Here is a 22198-nt window from a genome sequence, read left to right as displayed (position 1 = left end):
CAAGAACTTTATTGAACAACATATTCACCATTTTGTTCCACTACCTTCTGCCATTTTTCAGGCAATTTCATAATTCCATCTTCCCCAAACTCTTTATCTTTTTGAGCAAAGAACTGTTCCAGGTGCATTTTACAGTCTTCCAGGGAACTGAAATTTTTTCCATTAAGCAAATTTTATAAAGACCGAAATAAATGGCAATCCGAAGTTTCAATGTCTGGTGAATAGGGCGGATGAATCAGAACTTCCCAGCCAGGCTGTAACAGTTTTTGCCTGGTCATCAAAAAATATGTGGTCTTGTGTTATCCTGATGGAAGATTGTGTGTTTTCTGTTGACTAATTCTGGACGCTTTTCATGGAGTGCTGCTTTCAGTTGGTCTAACTGGGAGCAGTACTTGTTGGAATTAATCATTTGGTTTTCTGGAAGGAGCTCATAATAGAGGACTCCCCTCCAATCCCACCATATACACAACATCACCTTCTTTGGATGAAGACCGGCCTTTGGTGTGGTTGGTAGTGGTTTATTTCACTTGCCCCATGATCTCTTCCATTCCACATTATTGTACAGTATCCGCTTTACATTGCCCATCACAACTTGTTTTAAAAATGGAACGTTTTCTTTAAGTGGAGAATTGCTTGCATAAATACGGTCAAGAAGGTTTTTTTTTTTCTTCCGTTTATGTGGAACCCAAACATCAAAGCAACTAACATAACCAAGCTGATGCAAATGATTTTCAGTGCTTGATTTGGATATTTTGAGTATGTTGGCTATCTCCTGCATGGTATAACATTGATTGTTCTCAATTAATGTCTCAATATGATCGCTATCAACTTCAATTGGTCTACCAGAACGTGGAGCATCGTCCAGCGAGCAATCTCCAGCACAAAACTTCACAAACCACTTTCGACACATTCAATCGGTCACAGCGCCTTCTCCATACACTGCACAAATCTTTTTTTTTGTGTTTTCAGTTGTGTTTTTGCCTTTCTTGAAATAATAAAGCATAATATGCTGAAAATGTTGCTTTTTTTCTTCCATCTTCAATATTAAAATGGTTACACAAACATTCATCAATTTTGATAAATCTTTTTTTAAACACACCCTGATATGACAGCTGTCACATACAATCTAACAAAATTGTTTAGAATGAAGTTAAAGACAACTAAGTGCTACTAGAGCCATCCTATGGAAAAAACTGAACAACCTTTTGGCCAACCCAATATGATGCTGTTGTTTGTTTGTTTTTTTGCCTCACTGCTTATAATGGCAACATTGGGAACAATCTGAGTGTTCATCATGGATGAAATAAATCTTTGCCTACTCAACTAAAGGGCTGCCCACAATCCATTGCAAAGTGAAAAAACTTGCAGAAAAATGTGGCTATATCTTGGTTGCAGAAAAATGTGGTTATACCTTGGTTCTGCAAAAACATTGCCACACAAACCCTATTTTTTTTGCTGGGTTTTCCATTTATGTGACCATTTTAATATTTTCTGGGGTTGATTCCTAAAGGAACAAATGGACTGATTCATTTATGTACTGACAACTATTGCTGAATATAGATTACAGCATACCCTGTATTTAGAAGATAATTAACATTTTGTCTTAAACATTTTAATCTGAACAAAACTCTAACTTCTCATTTGAAGACTTGCTTGTTTGTAAAAGTCATCGTTAATCTATTACTCCCAGAAGTGTGGAAGTGGAGGAGCTGGGGGTCAGCTGGAGATGTTTTTATCTTGTTTTTATTCCTCTTTTATTGTTTCATTTGTTCTAATGAGCATGTATTTGTACTTTTTAAAATCAGAATATTTATAAAGAAAAATATTTTCTTCACTGATCAAACATGGCGCTTTTCTTTCTTTTCCATGTAACCTCATACTTTCAGCTTCACCCATTGAGAGCTCCCAATACCAGTTGTTTCTTGCCCATTTTCATTTACTTCCCTTGAAATTGGTCTGGCTATGCCAGCTTTTCTTTTATTATAACAGTTATTTACATTCTACAAGTATTTATAGCTTGTTAAGATGGCTCTGTGGCCTAGTTTAAAAGGGGATTCTGGTAAATCCCTTCCACTTACAACACTTTTATCTATTAATTTGCTGTAGTTCATTGCTCTACTTTTGTTTACTTAAAGATTTCATCTAGGCTCTTGATGCTTTGCCAGCACCCAAAGGCACACTTTTCTCTTCATGCATTCCAGTTTCCATAGTACTATTTACTGGCTTGATTCTCTAAGAGACAATCCTTTTATTGAATTTCAAAGACTCTAGATTTAACCCAAGATAAATGTTGAATATTGCTTGGGGTCCTGGAAAGCATTAGACACTCAGTGAAAGAGTGGCCCTACCTCTAAGTTAAAAGCAGCCTGTTTGAAGTTCCAAATGCACATTCTGTGTCAGTGTACACTGTCACCATGAGATTTCTGTACCCTGGGCTCACCTTGACAACCCAAATCCTATTCTCACTGGATAAGTTTCTTTCCTCTGGGAATTCATGTAGAACACAGACTCTAAGATCACTCCGTTTTCCCTCTCTGAAAGCATTATTCTTACTTTAAATTCCAGGCTTTAAAAGTCACAACGGCCCCAAACATCCTCATGGTCAAGCACAGACTCTTTTTATGACTCTCAGATGCTACAGAGAAAGCTTAAGCTAGTAAAATCCCATCAAAAAAGCTCAAACCAACCAGTTGTCTAAACAAATCTGCCTCATACCACTCCCACCTCAACATTCAACGGTCCAAGAGTCTGACAGAAGATATCCAATCTAAACCTTGCTCTCCTCCTCCTTCTCAATGACCACTAGCTTGCTTTGATTTTTTCATGTGTCTCCTGATCAATATAGTAGCCTTCACTCTGAGCTTCTTACCTCTAGTCTCCCTCATCATATTAATCTTTCCAACATATGTCCGTCAAGGTTATTTTTTCAAAAACAAGAACCCAAGCTTCTCAATTCCTTCCCTAAAGAAATCTGATGTTTCCCTAATACCTAAAAGAAAAAGACTAAAAGGCCTTAACATGTTAAGGAAGTCTCTCCGAATTCATTTCTGCTCATCTTTCTGATCTTGACACCAATATTCTGCCAGCATTGCTCTCCCGCAAAGATGACAGGCTTTGTCATGCCTTCTTGCATTTGGATATACTGTTTCCTTTATGGGACTACTTTTCTGACCCTGTTCTGCTTGGTGGAGTCTAACTGATCCTTACAAACTCTACTCAAGTGTCATAAGCTCTGAAGCCTTCCAAACTCCTTTGGGCAAATAGCTGTTCTTCATTTTTGTCTCCACAGTACGGTTCAGAATTCTATTTTAGCATGTATCAAATTGTACTTCAACCATATGGCTCCATATCTTACCTGACTCACTCCTTAAATCGAGTTTCTCAAGGGCAGGGATGATAACCTTATACCCACAATATTGGGTTCAGTTCCTGACGTGGGGAAGGAGTCCAGTGTGTGTCTATTTGAGGATTGCAGGAATGACAGAATAAATGGAGTTCTTTCACAGAAATCAGGAGTCTCAATATTCCACAAAGACTCTTGTTAAAACAAGTAGGATCAGGAAATGAATCAGGGAGACATCTCTGTTATTTTGTTTAAAGAACATCCTCCCATAAACTTCTGTTAAGATTCAGTGGAAAATGACATCAATTTTCCTCATTTCAACTGTGGGCTAAATAATATTACCAAAACATTCTACTCTTAAAAACTGAAAATTTGGTTTCCAGGCTGCAAAATGTCTCAAACCCTTGTCTCCTTGCACTATTACTAAATCAAGTTTGCATCTTGTTTTCCACTCAAAATTTGATTTTACTCTAAGAGTTCTTAGAGAAAACTCTTGTGTTAATGAATTTGTGCTTAAAGTGCAAATTCTGCTGATCGATTGGTGATGTTTTTCTCCTCCATTATAACTATGATTTATCTATTACAATCATTGTATATAACCTGCTTAAGAATTAATTTTCATAGACACTGTGGTAGAATATATATATATATATATATAAAAAGAGAGAAAAAAAAGATTTAAATCTTATCTCATATGTATAGATTTCAGGTAAAGGATCTGATACTTAGAAAGCCTAAGTCACTTACTAGCATGAACAACCATCCTAGTTTGCCCAACATAAAGAGGGTTCCTTGGATACTGGACTTTCAATTTTAAAACCAGGAAAGCCCCAAGCAAATCAGTAGTTCACTCTGTCACTTATCCAAGGTTATACAATAAGTTGCAGATACAAAGTTCAAGTTCAGTCCTTCATATGCTCCCAAATTTTACATTCATTTTAAATGCTGCCTCTTCGATTTGGATTTCATCCATAATATTTATTTCCACATTGTAAATCATATGGTGTCAATAATTAAGGTTTCCAAGAGTAATAGAGAAATGAAAAAAATTCTAGTGAGGTATTTTAATAGAATTTTAAGTTATATAGCAGTAGCATATTTTGATTTCAGCTGCAGATGTTCCTCTTCTAATTGCATGCCAAAATTACTAGCTAATAGATTTATTTTGCATACTGCTACATTATAAAACTTATCTAATTATTTATGGACTAGTTGTTGAGACTCTCAAATTAGACTATCACTCTACTTTCACTGTGAAAATAGTAGTTCTTCATTTTTTGTGAATGTTCATAAAGCTTTTAATGTCCCTCAATGTGACTCCATTTCTTCCCTCAAACCATGCTTCTCCAATATCAATATTAGAGAGATTTACAATATATGAGGAAGAGTCAAAATGATAACATTTGCATTATTTTAAAGAGAAAGGAAACAAGCTAACGGGTGGGTTTTGGGGGATGGGGAAGTATGTTAAGACAAACTGGATGAAGGGACAGTAAAAGTTTAAGGAGGATGGCACATACCATAGAATAGTTCTAGTAATCTCCAAAAGATATCTGAGATTAATAAATTTTTCCTTGTGAAATTTCATCACCAACCTCTGTACACTTCTAAGCAAATCTGCACCTTTTCTTGCATATAATTTCTAAAGCTTCAATTACTTTTGATTACTTTCTCTCAAGGTATACTTAAATAGAATGTTACAGACATGATTATATTTCCAAATGTGTCTTTAACAAGAATCTAAAACTTGCTTATTAATTTTAAAAAACATTGAGATAAATGGGAAAAATAACATTTATAGCACTGTATATTTCTTCAACAAACAACAGCATGGTAATGGTACAAATTTTAGACCAAGGGTTAAGGATTTTGAGTATGTGTTTTAATTCTACTTGTGATTAGCTGGGTAACCTTGAGAAAATCAGGTAATTTCTCTTTTCAGTTTTCTATTAGTAAAATGGGGAATAAAATAATTGTCTTACCTTGCCCATGGGCATGGAAAGAAGTTCATCTAGGTAACCACGATGCATGCTGGGAAGGAGAGTGTTTGGTAAATTTCAATAAGGAGAAGGAGTAATAGTAACTGCAATAGCTATATGTAAACCCAAAGAGAAACTAGGCGGCTTTGAGGCAATATGATATGGGTACAAATCACAAGATACTTGAGCTCACTCAGTTAATTCCTATGCACTCTCAAGTTTGTGAATATTGTAGCACACTGACGTTTCTTAAACTTCAGTGTGAGTACGGATAACCTAGAGAATCTTGTTAAAATGCAGATTATAATTCAGAAGGCCTGTGGTTAAGCTTGAGCATTTGCATTTCTAACAAGCTCCCAGGTGATGTTAATAGCACTTGGAGCAGGTACCACATTTGAGCAGCAAGGTAGAAGGCTATTTGGTTTCCCAAGTGCTTAGAGAGATGATGAAGATAAGTGGCACTGTGTTATATAAGCAGGAGTCATTCTGATGTACTAGACATTAAAATACGAGACTGATTTGGAATTTGGATAAAGGGATATGAATTTGAAGTAGTAATATGACAGGGGAGACCTCCCCAAAAGGGTAAAGGATACCCAAGAACAGACTGGAAAAAGCTTCCAGAAATCTATGGTTGAAAAAATTTGGGTATCTAGACTACAGAGGCAACTTGTTTAAAAACAAAACAAACTCAAACAAAACAACAAGGCAGACAGTGGGATGTAAAAAGTTTTTGCAGAGAAGAACAAATTTGAGCAAACTTCTTAATAATAAATCAAAATAAATGGAGACGGATGCAGCTGGGTCAGCTTCAAGGTTTCAGAATGAAAGGGGAATTTAAAAAACTGAGGGGTAACATCTGCCCAATGCAGGGAAGACCTAAAAGCCATTAAGAGAAAGGGATAGAGGATGAAGAGGCTTTTCAGGAGAAAAGAAAAATTAAGATGCTTTTCAGGTGGTGGCAAGACAGAAGGGCAACCAGAGTCATGATGGATGTTGCAAGTCATCTCCTTGGGGAATGCAACCCTTGCCGTGAAGCGTGAACAGAAGAGGGAAGTCCATCTGAACCCATTGGGAAGGAAAGAAGAAATGAGAGAAGTTATCTAGAGAAGCAATTAGGGAAAGAGGCTATAGAAAACAGGATGATGCCTGCTGTGCTTCGAGCTAAGGTGACCAAAGAAGTCAGTGTAGAAGTTGAGAAGGAACAGATCCTAAATCAAGGGAGAAGTGTAGAAGGAAAAGCGAAAAGTCACAAGAGAAAGAAAACAATTGCACTCAAAGTGTGTTTTTACAAATTAAAATCACAAAATGGATTATTTTTATGAGTCACTATTAAGAAGGGAAAAGATGACATCAGTTCAAGTTTTGACAAATTCTAACTAACCAAATTAAAGACTGATGGAAATGGATTGCATCACAAGAAGAGAAATTACTTTTAAAAGCTGGAAAGAGCAACATGATTTAAGAACATGGTGAAATAAAGTAGCAGGGCAAAAAGTAAAGACCAGTGACCAACTGGTTGGAAAGCATGATACAGAGAGCAGAGCAAAGGAAAAGACTCTGCAGATGTAAACATAAGAACTCTATTCATCTGGAGGAAGTTGGGAAGTTTTGGCTCATCTATGACACAGACACATTGGAGTGTATTTGACCGTTGGTGAGCCCCAATAGGGCTTCCTCTCTCTGGTTCTTCTCCCACCTTCTCACCCTTACTCGTTTATGAGCAACATATTGTCCTACCTGCTTCCCAGACTTTGTTCAGGAGCTACTGCAATAGAGGGAAAGAGGCCTTGGTACAGAACTGGGCTCAATTCCAAATACAGCAAGGACCAGTGGAAATTTACAGGCAAGAAGCAGGTTGTGGGGAGGGGTGGATAGAAAATTACTAAGAGGAGACGTCAAGGGTAGGGGGAATTCTTGCTGAATAGATCTAACAGGATTCTTGCTGAAGGCAGGCCAGGGTAATCAGCTACCACCTGGATGGGTGGGGGAATGAGGGTTTTGATCATATATCGAGAACGATCAGATACTGAGGGTGAGTGTTGGGGATTCTCACTAAACTGACTTGTAGGATTCTTGCTAAAACTGGTTTATGCAGGTCTAAGGACAAAGCCCAAGGATGAGGCCTAGTGAAAAAAGGGGTTAGAGGAGGCTGACTAAAGCCTGGTCAAAAAGAGTCTTTGACGGGAATTCCCTAGTGGTCCAGTAGTTGAGACATGGGCTTTCACTGCCTTGGGCCAAGGTTCAATCCCTGGTCAGGGAACCACAAGCAGCGTGGTGTGCCAAAAAAAAAGGCTTCACCATTTTCTGAAGATCTTTATTTTTTTATCACTGCCAACAAAATACCAAAGCTTTTCTCTTTTCCCTTTTTCCCTCAGGTCCTGGGGGATAACTGATTGGGCATTTGATAAATAAATTTGAGTTATGAAAGTAATGCTTAATAGTAGTTTCTATCTCATTGCTTCCAGATATGTTGGTAAGACTAAGTAAGTGATGTCTACATAGGGATTATAGGACCAGAAAGTGGATAACTTCATTTTGAGGGTATTTTTAGCTGCATGTACTCCCTGGAAAGATCAATCCTCTGTGATAGGCACAGCACTATAATTTTTAAACATCTAATCGGACTTGGTCCACACCCAATCTGCCATTAGTCAATGTTCTCAAATGTATTTTAGAATTTATCACAGGAAGGGAGGGGAAATTATCCAGAAACAAATAACCACATGAATAATTACTGATTATGATGTGTCATTGAAGAAACTTTGAGATGTGCAGAAAAGTAGGCCAGACGTACAATTAATGGCTATCATGTTAAGGACAAAAGGAAAAATGATCAAGCATTGAAAATAATTTTAAAACATAATAATTTTAGCATAAGACACACATAGAAATAGCTGCTGTCTTTCATAATAACCATCATAAGAGATACCATATGATGATACTTCTATTGCTCAATACATTTTTGAAACACTTCCTGGTAATTTTCATCAGGACCATTTTCTAAGTCATACAAGAAAATTATTCTCATAAAATTATGGTCATTGCCTGCATATTCACCATAGCATCTGGATCTTTATTTTTAAAGGCAAACCAACAAAAATACTTATTGTTGAAAGTTATCTGAGCGACTGTAAGTGAAAGGATCAATGTGGCATGTTGGAATAAAAACCTAGGTAACGTTGAACTTAGTTTTCAATTTGAATTGCTTCGAGGACCAAATTTCCTTACTTCTTACTGGTGGTGCTTTCTACTGACATTTGTTTTCCAAGGTAAGAAAGAAAATAAATCTTGATTCATAATTTGTTTGGAATAAACAAGATGACATATTCCCTTTGTGATTTCTTTAGTCATGAAAAGGAAATAGTTCTGCAAAAGATTAACTTGGAACAATATATTGACATTAATAAACTCACCATTGTCAAAGCAGCAAGTTGTGTAGTAAACTAAATATTTGGCAATTTTAAAGAGTCATTTTCAAAATGGAAATTACAATGTGTTTCTCTCCCAGCATGAACAAGATGGAATCCCTATAAAGGCATATCATGCCGATATCCAGTTTAGTAGAATTGGGGGATTACATTGCACATCAATTGTTGTGTTACACATTAACATAATATTTTTGTGTTCTTTCCTCCCAGTGTGAATCAAAACCATTTGATATGAAAATATTTCTTCTATAAGAGAAAGATTGATCATAACCACATGTATAAAAGATTCTTTTTCTTTGGTATGAATTTTTTAAATTAAAAGTTCCCTGATTAGAAATTACATATAACAAGGTCAAATTAAGAAGATGTCAATAAAAGTTTATTTCTTTAAAAAAATTCCCTTTAAACACTCACAATAAATGTCCTCCTTCCTTTCCATAGTTAAGTGCCATTTGGTAATCGCTTTGGGACAAGCCAAGGAGAAATAGAATAGTCACTAGGTTTTGAATGAAACTGCTGTCTCTGCCGTCCATCTACGAACACAGAGTTTATAATAATGTTAAGTCCTGGCATATTTAAAGTAGTTTATATTCTTTGAAAGAGAAAAAATGTGGGTGTGTATATAATTAGTAGGAATAATAAAATGTATACATCATCTTTTCAAGGAGGTAGAAAAGTCACATGCTTAAGGCTGTGGGCTTTGGAATACAGACCTGGTATTAGATCAACCCTTTCCCATTAACCAGCACTGTAACTTTGAGTAAATTACTTAACCTCTCTGAGCCTTGTTTCTCAAATATCAAATGCAGATGATAGCACCTTCTTAAGACTCTCATTTTAAAAAATTATTAAGATAATATGTGAAAAGTGCCCACCAAAGTATTATGCCTAACACATTGTAAGTAATTCAGAAAATATTGGCTGCTTATTATATATTACATTAGTCAAATCCACCTAAGAGCTGATTTCAAGGCCTCCTGAGGGATGGGAGAATATAATGTTATTTTTTGCCTCCATATCTACTTTAATATAAAATGAACATACGAATAGCCACCTGCAAGAGCTATTGTAAAGCCCAAACATTTCTATTGATACTATAGGATTCATTCATTCAACAGAGACCAGCTTAGATAAAGGTTTTTATCCTATGCAAAGGAGAAGTTGGATTGCATTTTGTTTGGAAACCAATAAAGGCTTTTAAGCAAAGTGGCATGATATGTTTAAAATAATTATTTCACTGCCATATGTAGAAAGCCTTGAAGGAGAGCAAGACTGGAAATAGCAAGATTAGTTAGGAAGTTATCACAATGACTTAGGCAAAACATCATGGTAGTGAGTGGGGAGGGACTTGGATCTCCATCCGTGGAGCAGACAGAATGTATTGATAATTAGATATCAGGAAAACAAAAGCATGAACACTCTAGGATAATTCCTCAATTTTTAGCTTGATCAGTTGGAATAAATAACAGTGCTATTTTATAAAATGGAGATGACAGAGAGAGAGAAACAGGTTGAAGAAGAAATGAATCAAGCATTCTCAGTTAGCCATGTTAAGTCTGAGATGCTTACTAGGTACCCAAAGGGAGATGTCCAGGAGACAGCTGAACATACAGGTATGACATTAAGGAGAAGGGAAGTAAAAAACATAACAATCTGCAGATCATTGGCATAAGCCACTTAATTAGATGAGTTTAGCAAGGAAGAATAGAAGCAAGAAAGGAACTCAAAACATTCTCACATTTAAAGGTTGAATAGACAAGAACAAGCAAAGAAAAGGAAAATGAGAGAAAAATCATAGCAGCACGTGGTGTCACAGAAAACTAGAAAGGAAACTGTTCCTCAAAACAGAGAATGGATGACAGTGTCAAGTGCTTCTGAAAGGGCAATAAATGAGATAGCGCATATGATAGCGCATATCTAGTACACTTCCTGGCACATAGTAGGTACTTAATAGATGCTTTTCCCTTCGCTTCCTATTTCCTTTCTAAGAGGTAGTAGTGCTTAGTAGTTAAGAGCATAGGCTTAGGAACTAGTCTGACTCAGTTCAAATCCTTCCTCTGCCATCCCATAGCTGTGTGACCTTACACAAGTCATTTCACCTTTCAATAGTTTGGTTCTTATATTTTAAAATGGGGGCAATGGCAATGCCTACTTCATAGAGATGCAGTTAATACATTGTTGTCAATCAGTAAGATTAATTACTACTTTCTTTCCTATTTCCATGTTATATATTTTCAAAAAATATCCAATAATAAATATGAATTACTTTTTGATTTCCATAATGAATACTTGGCTGAGTAACAATAATTAATTCTATTTCCATAGCCAGTGAGACAATGAACAAATCCCACCCTTCCTTCCCACATAGTGTACATATCTGCCTTTAAAGAATAGAGTTATTTTTATTGATTGGAGTCCTGACTATGTGTGGGCACAGTAAAGGAAGCAAACAAGGGTTGGCAGGGCACCCAGAGACTAGCAACAGTGGAAAGTCATTTCCACCCATAGGACCAAAGGGACAAGAGGAAGAAATGGTGTTACCAGAATTCACAGAGAACTGGAATTGCAAAAGAGTGGTTTCCTGTTGGGAAAGAGGAATCTGGTTATTACCAGGGACAGGGTGCTGACGAAGGGAGGGAATGGGGACGAAATGCATCTTTCTCTTTTTTCACCTTCGTATCTCAGGCCACTGGGACCGATGGATGATTCTAAGCAGAAGCCAGCTGGCAAGGGAGCCCAGGTGAGGCAGTCTTCATCAATTTCCTTCTAAGGCCCAGAAGGGAGAAAAGCATGGGGCATAGACTAAGAAGGCAAAGAGAGAACAACCAAGCACCCTTTGCTATTCTCTAGTGTTATGTTCCTAGCCAAGTCCCAGTAAATGATGCCCAAATAAGGGTGATTCCTCCCCAACTCAATACCTTCCTCCCACCCTGGTAGCCAAAACGTCATCAGCTTCTCAGTTGCATTTGATGTCAACCAGGTTTTCACAGCTATCAAACAGTATGGGATCTCCTTAGTACTTTGTTTCTAATTTTAAGAACTACACACACACACACACACACATCAGTTGAAAGAATGTAAATTATAAAAATGAAAAGCTTATCTAAACTTTTCTGAAACATAAGCCAAATACTTTGTTTGTTTCAAAGATTTGGACAGAATTCCTTGACTTGACGAAATCCCACAAGAATGCCTTCATTCCTGGTTTTTACTGGAAACTTCTAAACTGTTGATGCCATGGATTTTAAAAAATAAACAGATGGGCAGGTCTCTACGACTTCATTTTATGTTGAGAATATAAATATTCAGAGAGATAAAAGACAAGGTCCCTATTTTTCAATGTTTATAAATAGAAGAATTTGCCAATGTCATTTTATCCATCCATCCATTGCCTGCTTGTTGATGTTTGTCTATGGCTATGGTGGGAAATTCTTCAATCATGACTCATTCTAGGTAATTTAGAGTGTTTTTTAAAAAATATAAAGGAAAGAAAAAAATTTTTAAAAGGCTCAGAGGTCAAGATACCTAAAATGTGAGATTAGTGAAAACTGCTTTATAATCATGACAAGACGAATGAAAAATCCTTTTCAATGAAAATAACTTTTCTTTATAAAGAACCCCCTTTTTTCATTTTACAGGCAAAAAAGAAGGTATTTGGCATAGAGTAGTACTGGTCTTCAGCCAGAAGAGAGTTTGTTTAGAAATTTGTCCCTCCTTTAATCTGGGCAAGTTCAAGCTACAGCAAAATTATAGTTTCCAGTATCCCTTGAATTTCCAATTAGTTCTGTTGAGACAGAACCTCAGAAGATAGTGACTCAACACTGTTAAGTTCAAAACAGGGCAGCATAAAAATCTTTGCTGTTTAAATGATATCAGAAAAGCAGTTTGCTGCCTCTCTTGGTATCACATTTGAGATTAACAGACCTTAACCCACAGATGCAAAAAGTCACCATCTTCCTAGTTAAAGACACTTTGTAAAATAATGGAAACTATTTACTTTCACATAATAAGCTGGTATACACTACCTTGTCACTTTCAAACAAGATAAATTCTTACATAGTTCTTTTGTTTGAGTGGATACTCTACTATCACATAGTGGATGGTAACTATAAGTTGCATTTTGCCAAAGAGAATCAGAGAGAAGCAAAGGTCTTTCACGACAAATCAATAAGTAGTTATTACAGACCAGCTAAGTACAAAGGCATGTAGTCAAAATTAATAAAAGCAAATAGTTTATGTTCATATGTTCCTCTTCTCTCTTTTTTCTCAGTGTTTTTCTTTTTGTTCAAGAGTAGTTTGTCCAAATTTATGATCTCTGGTTAGACCTTTGCTCATGTCAAAGATGTATAATAAATAGATCATGCACTTCAGGATCTAACATTTTTTCTGTCAAGAGTAGAGCCATATTAAAGAGAAAAGTAATGAGGGAAAGAGCAGTATGATAACAGCCAACAGGTGCTTTATTCATAGAGTAACGGGAGCCCAAATATTCAGCAAGTTGCAAGATTTGAGCTGGTATCACAGCAAGATAGAGTATAGCCCACATAAGTAACTTTTACTTGGAAGTAACGCCTACAAAGTGGTGGTCTGGCTATTTTGGTTTCTGAAATATTTTACAAGAAACAACTCAGAATTTCTCTGTTGTACATAAAATTTTTCTTTTCGTATGGAGAGCCGCATATCTCAATGTGATCAAGGTAAATACTTTTTTTAAAATGCCAAGTTGGCTAGTTGAAATGTATTGTGGCTATGAGAGAGGCACGTGTATTGGAGGCTTGACTAGTAGAAAGTTGGCTCTGTGCTCCTTACTCGATGGCAAGATTCCCAAGCCACAGAACAAATACAAATTATTCCAGCTGAAACAGGCACAAATGCCATTTAAGTATGCATCCAATTTCTAGGTGTGGATTATTAAAGAATATTGTGGCATTTTTTAATGCTATGTAATATAAACTGGAATATATTTTAATGGTACAAATTCACTCTTCAGCTAAACATATACTGATTTTTCCCTATTTTTGTAGCTAGTGTTAGAGTATATTTATTTTGCAAAATATCCAGCTCTAGTCTTCTAGCAGAGAGTCATACAAATCCTCCAGAAAATAAATTTTATCTTTGACCAAAAGTTTTTGTTTTCCAAAATTACTTTCACTAGTGATAACATATTCTAGAAGAGAATTTTTGAGTTATACTGTCACACAATCTATAGGAAAAAAAAAACATTTACTAGCTACTATGTTTTTTTATACTAGACTTTTAAAAGAAAACAGAAAAATAGAATACGAACTATAAAATTTCTTTTTATTATTTTTTAACATCTTTATTGGAGAATAATTGTTTTACATTGTTGTGTTAGTTGCTGCTGTATAACAAAGTGAATCAGCTATACATATACATATAACACCATATCCCCTCCCTCTTGCGTCTCCCTCCCACCCTCCCTATCTCACCCCTCTAGGTGGTCACAAAGCACCGAGCTGGGCTGATCTCCCTGTACTATGAGGTTGTTTCCCACTAGCTACCTATTTTATATTTGGTAGTGTATATAAGTCAATGCCACCCTCTCACTTCGTCTCAGCTTACCCTTCCACCTCCCCATGTCCTCAAGCGTTTTCTTCAATTAATCTTTTTAGATGAGAGCATTGGAATCCAAAATGATAAAGTCATTTGCCCAATGCCACATAGGTAGAGAGTGCCTGCTCTGAAAAAGTTATTGTGTTTCATTACACTGGGCAGCATATATATTATTCAATACATGAATACACTTTTGTTATGCAAGAAGAGTGTATTGAAAATGCATGGGGCTTCCCTGGTGGCGCAGTGGTTGAGAGTCCGCCTGCCGATGCAGGGGACACGGGTTCGTGCCCCGGTCCGGGAAGATCCCACGTGCCGCGGAACGGCTGGGCCCGTGAGCCATGGCCACTGAGCCTGCGCATCTGGAGGCTGTGCTCCGCAACGGGAGAGGCCACAGCAGTGAAAGGCCCGCGTACCGCAAAAAAAAAAAAAAAAAAAAAAGAAAAGAAAAGAAAATGCATGAACAGTACTGTTGGTTATGAGAACCTTTACATTCTAAGATAGTAGAGGAAAACCCCGAAAGAGAGGAACAAATGAATTGTAGATAAGAAGAGGAAGATTCTTTGAATTTATGGGTTGGGAAGAAAAGAGTATGAGCCACTAAAACATAGAAGAGTCATTCTGAAGAGGATTTTGGCTCGTTTGTTTGTTTTGTTTTCTTTGTTTTGGTAGGAGAGTATGACAAAGTGAAAAAGATGATTGAATCAGGGAAGTACTCTATGAAGGATTGGGAAAAAGTTTCAGTCAATTAAATCCTCTATAGCAAATTTGATGAATAAGATAAGAAGACATGGTAGGTTTATTGGAGGTTTCTATTTGATGAAGATAAGGACAATCTCTAGCTAGGTTTCTTTTATAAATAAATGCAGTACCATCTCACTATCATACAATTTGTGATTAAAATAACTGTAAGTAACACAGCATATCCTAAGACCCATCAAAAAATAAAAATTAACATTTGACTGATAACGAATGTGTGGGGGAAAGTCATTATACTAATCTTCATACTGAGTGGCATGTGATATAGGTGGAGCATTTCCAAATACTGTACTGCAGAGATGCTTAGTAATGTGTTGTTACAGCCCATTACCAAGCCACTTCAATGATGGGATGGTGGTGGCACGTTTCCAAGCAAGGACTGCTGGAAAGAGAAAATCTACATAAGACCTAGATTTTGGATGACATCTGGATTAGGTGTGCCTAACTGAATCACTCTTTTATGCAGAAAGGCATGGGAAGTACGAAATTTCAAACGTTGTATGCTATTGATGCTGCCCTGATCGCCTGCAAATGGTGTAATTTTATTCAACTAATAAAATTAATAAGAATTAGTTATTCTTAACTAATTCTGCCAACTAATAAGAATTATATCGGGCTTCCCTAGTGGCGCCGTGGTTGAGAGTCCGCCTGTTGATGCAGGGGTTGCTGGTTCGTGCCCCGGTCCGGGAAGATCCCACATGCCGCGGAGCGGCTGGGCCCGTGAGCCATGGCCGCTGAGCCTGCGCGTCCGGAGCCTGTGCTCCGCAACAGGAGAGGCCACAACAGTGAGAGGCCCGCATACCGCAAAAAAAAAAAAAAAAAAAAAGAGAATTATATCTATTCTTTTTTTCTTAATAGAAAGAACATTTTTGTAAATTTACATTTAAGCTCTGTCAACCCCTATGAGTTCTAAGTATTAATAGAACGCCAAGCACAGGTCAATTCAACACAAGAACCTTCTACAAGCACTTAGCTGAGAGTTCTAAAGAGAACCCTTGTAAAAAACACAAATATAATTCTGTCTTTATTCAAAGAAATTCAAAAACTGGACTTAAAAAAGAAAATGTTGATGTATGGAAGGCACAACTTATTTGATGTTTCATTGGCAGATGTCAGAAAAAATTAGGAAGTTGGCATAAACCAATCTCTACTCTGAGTTGGTAATAGATTAGAAAAAGCACTGGACTTGGTATAAAAAGACATGAATTCCAGTCTGAGGATACCTTTTATACCACCTGTATTATTTTGGACAAGTCACTAAACCTCTCATAATAAGCTTCCATCTCTTAATCCACATAATTATTCTAATAATACTTCTTTTGCTAATTCAAATGGTTAGAAGAGCTCATTCTATACCCTGAATCGGTTCTGGAAACATGTGTTTCCTCCTGCCTGATTCATTATCACAGAGCATCTAATTCTTCCTTTTTGGTTACCTAGTGCAATGTTTGTCACACAGTAGATGTTCAATAAACATTGTGAAATGTAATGGAATAATGCACAGAAGAGGAAATAAATAAGGTACTCACAAAGATTTATTTATTTATTTATTTTTGGCTGTGTTGGGTCTTCGCTGCTGCCCGCAGGCTTTCTCTAGTTGCGGCAAGTGGGGGCTACTCTTACTTGCCGTGCACGGGTTTCTCACTGCGGTGGCTTCTGTTATTGCAGAGCACAGGCTCTAGGCACACGGGCTTCAGTAGTTGTGGCACGTGGGCTCAGTAGTTGTGCCGCATGGGCTTAGTGGCTCTGAGGCATGTGAGATCTTCCCGGACCAGGGCTCGAACCCGTGTCCCCTGCATTGGCAGGTGGGCTCTTAACCACTGCGCCACCATGGAAGTCCCCACACTGAACTCTCAAAAGTGAAGAATATTAGAGAAGGCAAAAGTGTAATGAAAAAGGGAGGGGCAGAAGGCCTAAAAAGACATAAACCTGCTAATTTTCCAGAGTTGGTTGTAAATTTGCTTATAAACCCACATAACAAATGCCTTTAGCCATTACACACTGAATTACCCCACGACACTGTATACCTGACTTTGTGTTGTACTCTTCCCATACTCTCTACAGTTGATGATCTAAGTGAGTGCTGCCCAAGAGAACTTTCAGCAAGGATGGAAATTCTATGTGTACCCTGCCCAGTATAGCAGCCACTCGCCACATGTAGCTTTTGAGCACTTGAAATGTGGCTAGTGTAACTAGAAGCTAAATTTTAAATTTTATTTAATTTTCATTAATTTAAAATTCAATTAAGTAGTCACATGTGGCTATTGGCTACTGTATTAGACAATACAGATCTAATAACTTACATGGTTAATGAATGACCATATTCCTATTTGGAGCATAAGAGGGTTTCTAAGACAGCATAGTGGCTCTAAATAACCTGTACCTGAAGAATCATGGTTAAACAGATTCCAATTTTCAAAACTATCTGAGATTTTGATTTCTATAACTTGTGACTTAACACCTCTCTTTGACAGATCATTGCATTCTTCCACCAGATGTAGAAACAGAATTCAGTTGCATTCCATTGAACACACTCTTTAGCTTTCTGGGACTCAATTTCCTCATCTGTAAAATGAAGTGGTTGGACTTCATTAGATATTTAAAATTCTTTTCAGCTGTAGGGATTGGGAGGAAATTTACGTGAATTGCTGGAAAGAAACTGCTAGTTTGATTTAAGTCTCATCTGTTCCTTCCTGTCTCATCATCAGAATCTCTCCAACATGTTTTCCATTCCCTCTATGCCTTTCACTCTTCTTGTCTGTTCACAGTTCAAAAGATTTCTCCTGTCTGAATGATTTATCCTTCTAGATTTATGCTGTCAGAAAGCTTTGTTTATATAGAGTCTAGACATACTCATGTGTTGCTTATGCATTCTAATTAAGAAGGACAACTTCAAATGGATCAAGGTTATCTAAAAAAAAGAATTAGAACTTTACTCAAAGATCAGAAGGGAAGAAGAACATTATAAAATAAACTTGGGATAAAGAACTCCAAAGTTTAAACCAAACTAAGACGGAAGGCATGTTTTTCTTTCTCAGAATCAGACTAATTCTTATTTGAAGGGTTCTTAAGAGCATAAGGTAGCTGCAGTTGCAGAAATGCAGATTTCTGACATGGCTATTTGGAATCTGTTAAAGGAAAACAATTCTGAAAATTCACTCCGGTCCCTCTGGCTCCCCTGGTTCTCTGCACCCTGAGAAAGAAAAAGATTACACAAGTGCCACCTTTTGGAGAAAAGAGCAATAGCAGCAGAGGCTAGATTTAAACATTAACTCTATTGAACTCTCAAAGGGAAAAATGAAGTGGTAAATATCATTTTAATCTTATTATAATGTTATATCCCAGAGAAGTTTATAAATCATTTGACTTAAAAATACAAGTAAAAGCTGAATTAAAATATGGCCTTGGTTTTCTTCATCTTTTATATTGTAGTAATAAAGTATAACTGATTTTGTTTTAAAACAATGTTTGAAATAACCACAAAAGAACAAAATGCTACCCCAAATCCTAATGTCATGATTTTCTTTTAGCCTTGATCATGGATAGAGATCTATTGGGAATATTAATTGTTACTCTTCCCTAGGTTGGATAATCTGTAACTTCACTCACATAGTGTCTTGTTTTTAACATTTAGAGTGGAAAACCAGAGAGGCAGATCCCTTTGTTTTGCTAGAGAAGAGAATTTTTCTTTATTTAATCCAAAACAAGGAAAAAATGATGCCAGCAATCTGCTAAGTTTCTTGGACTTGGATGGTCAAGGCTTTCGAAATCCTACAAAGCTTGGTAGAGGATGTAAGCAAAATGATTGTTTAATATGTGCAAACAACTTTCACATGTCCTGGGCATTCTGGGTGTGCCCTCCACTGTTACTATGACTGCTGAGCACAAGATTCTGCAACTAAACAGATGAGGATGATCTTTAAAATACTTCAGAGATGGAAATTAGGGGATGTCTGAATTTTGTTTTAAGCCATGTTGAGATACCCAAAACTCTGACTTAGAAATAGTTCTCATTGGACTGACACATTGAAATCATAAGTATAAAACAGCCCTCTTCCTTATATGTCCTCTTCTCTCTCTGAGGAACCTTTCAAACATAAGCAATTAAAGGCGTAGAAGCAAATGTGATATGCGGCTGATTGCTTCCATGTTTCTCTGAGTTCATTCTCCCAAACTATTTTCTTGGTACAACCACCTACACGTACACATTCAAAGTGTTTTTTAATGTTTACCTTAAATTGTACTCCAGATCAGATTCTACATTATTCCCAAAACCAAATGTGACAAAAGCTGCTTTGATTTTAAAGTAAGAAATGAAAGCTGCCCATATAAACAGCCCTAACATTTTGAAGAAAAATCTTTACTGAATTCATGTACTATACTGACTTTTTTATATCACTTTCTTCCCCACTCTACCCTGTAAATTTTAACAAAATTATTCACCCTGAAAATAAACAGTAAATAAATTACTAAAACAGCATTTTTGTGTTTTATATCCTGCCAACATGGGGCTGTTAGGGGCTGGAGTTAAAATTCTTCAGCACGCCCTGCTGTGTTTGTCACTCATATCTCTCTCCCTTTCCAAAAACCTCAAAATAGCTTATAATGCCACGTACCATATGTGGAGTAATAATTAGGCTTACCAGGGTGCTTTCTGTTGGACAATCTCTTTGGCATAGACAAAGCCATAAAATCCAGCTTTTATACAATGTTATCCAGCTTTTTTTACAATGTTATCCAGCTTTTTTTGAAATGCTTTAAAGACCATAACTGCAATATCACTTGACAACTTTGGCATGCTCAGAGCTAACTAATGGGCACTTTTGGATCTGGGTTATTTTTATGCATTTTTTTTTTTTCTACTGGGACAACTACCAGAATTTGGGAATCGAATCAATAGGACACATCCACAATCCTTGAACTCTGAAAATTAAAGTGAAGGTAGACATTTAATAGTATCACTCAGAACAGACTTTTGCAAAAATTACTTGGAATTTCACATGAAAAGTCAATGTGAAGACCTTCCAAGGAAATGTAACATTTTGAATGAGCTTCTGGGAGCAATATATATTTATTATTTTCCTAATTAGAATCCCTATATCTGGTCTCTCCCTGTGGGTTCATAAACCTCTGAAATTTGGCCACACATACTTTATTTGGGGTTTGCACTCTTACATTTAATTTGCATCCCGAACAGTCACAAAGCACATGCATCTAAAACACGTGTCCTCTGATTCTGTCACATCGTCAGTAAAGTCAAAGAATTATCAAAAATGACTAGAAAAAATAAAAGAAGATTTAAATACTTAGAGAGTAAGATCAGGATGGCTGAAACTTGATTTTTTGAGGTTAAGAAAAGGGGATGGGTCTTAAAAGTCTGTGCTCTACCTCTTCAGACATACACACACACACACACACACACACAAGCACACACATCAAGGCATATTTGCATATATAAGCACGTCTGAGATAGGGTTCTTTAGGACTGCAAGACTATGATAATGCCCTGAATAAAATAAGAAAAAGTGACTTGTAACTATTTGATAAATGCATTTTCTCTAAGCTATAGCTTCCATCAAATTCTTGTTTCTTCTGATATATGTTTTATTAAAATTCATAGAGGACATGGCAATAAAACAGAAAGAAGCATTGCACATTCCACCAATATATTCAGAATGTTCCTGATTGTTTTCACCTTAGCTTACAAACTGGTCAATTTTGTAGTTAATTTTCACGTACTTCAGCCTACATATATTTCAGTACTCAAGTAAGCAAGCATTCAAACATGATGTTTAAGATTTCTTCTTAAAATTCTGTAATTAAAAAAGTAAAAAGGTATAAATATACACGCACATATATAGATTCATATATATATATATGCACATATATATGTAAGTATGCATGTGCGTGTCTACTGTGTATGTGGAGTGTCTGTATGTATATGCGTTTCTCATATTTTACCACGTTGCATGTAGGAAGTGTGGGATTTAGACACAGTTTAGGGACCATTACCAGGAAATATATAGCCTTTTATGAGCCCAGTAGAAAATGTTATAAAATGAATGCATATAATTAAAAATTATTCATTTTCTCAACAGGGAAATGATTAAAATAGAGAGGTTCTTTGTCTACTCATACTTTTATAAAATGCAAAAAAATATTTTGTTACTTAAAATTATATAGTAAGTGAACATGGGTATTAAATCAGAAAGTTTGGGGTTTGAAACTTATTTGCAATATCTTGTGTAATATCCAAGATCTTGTGATCTTGGGCAGTTATTAAGCTCCTGAAGCCCCAGTTTTCCAGTAAAAAAAACGTGACTTTGTGGGTTATGGTGAGAATTTAGTGCAATTTCCTGTGCCTTTTCCACAGGACTCTTAGTTATTATTAATTTTGCTTATTTTAAAAGCCTAAATACTTTTCAGTGAAACCACCCTGATGTACAAGGTGAATAAGCACCATTGGTATGCTAATGTTGGAATGGAAATGAAAAACAAAATGCCCTTTTGAAGGCTTTCTTGTTGCTTTTATCCTTCCTTCCAAAGCTTTGCAAAAACGCTCTTCCTCCAGGAGATCCTTACAGATAAACTCCACCCAACTCAATTAATCACATTCTTCCCAGCCTAAAGTTAATCAGTTTAAAATCTTCAAAAGAACAAGTCACTTCTGAGGTTCTGTCCAATCATATTTGATGATAGCAACAGGTGGGCCATGAATTTTTCTTTTCATTTTTTCCCTCACCCATTCACTCATTTTTTCATCATTCAATCAGTCATATAATCAACAAATACTAAGGCCTGAGTGTGTTGGAGTGTTGAATTTCTCTAGAAAAGTTGAAGAAGAGCAGAGGACACAACTGTGCATAGTTGTCCTACTGAGTATCTCACAATCTTGAGCAGTTTTCTCTGTTCACTTCACACCCTCACATATGAAGTAGGTAATCAGAGGTGAAGAGGATGATAGCCTCCATAACCATAGGGTGTTTCACTGTTTATGAAGGGCTGTTGGCTTATTTGATCTTTACAACCCCTTGAGAACATTATTCTCAACTCATAAAGGCCCAGAAACATGTCCAGGCTGACAAGAAATGAAGCTGGCCTCAATGTTTAAA

At 36.5% G+C, this 22198-nt stretch overlaps 1 long non-coding RNA gene across 1 annotated transcript in view; it reads right to left on the bottom strand.

The window, feature by feature from the left end:
• LOC138842822 (uncharacterized) overlaps positions 1-22198 on the bottom strand; it is a 139944-nt gene that overhangs the window by 60790 nt on the left and 56956 nt on the right. The gene's annotated exons all lie outside the window — the stretch shown is intronic.

This window comes from Globicephala melas, chromosome 10 (genome assembly GCF_963455315.2).
Source record: "Globicephala melas chromosome 10, mGloMel1.2, whole genome shotgun sequence".
NCBI lineage: Eukaryota > Metazoa > Chordata > Mammalia > Artiodactyla > Delphinidae > Globicephala > Globicephala melas.
The sequence above is the reverse complement of the archived record's forward strand: the minus strand, read 5'-3'. Positions and strand labels throughout refer to the sequence as shown.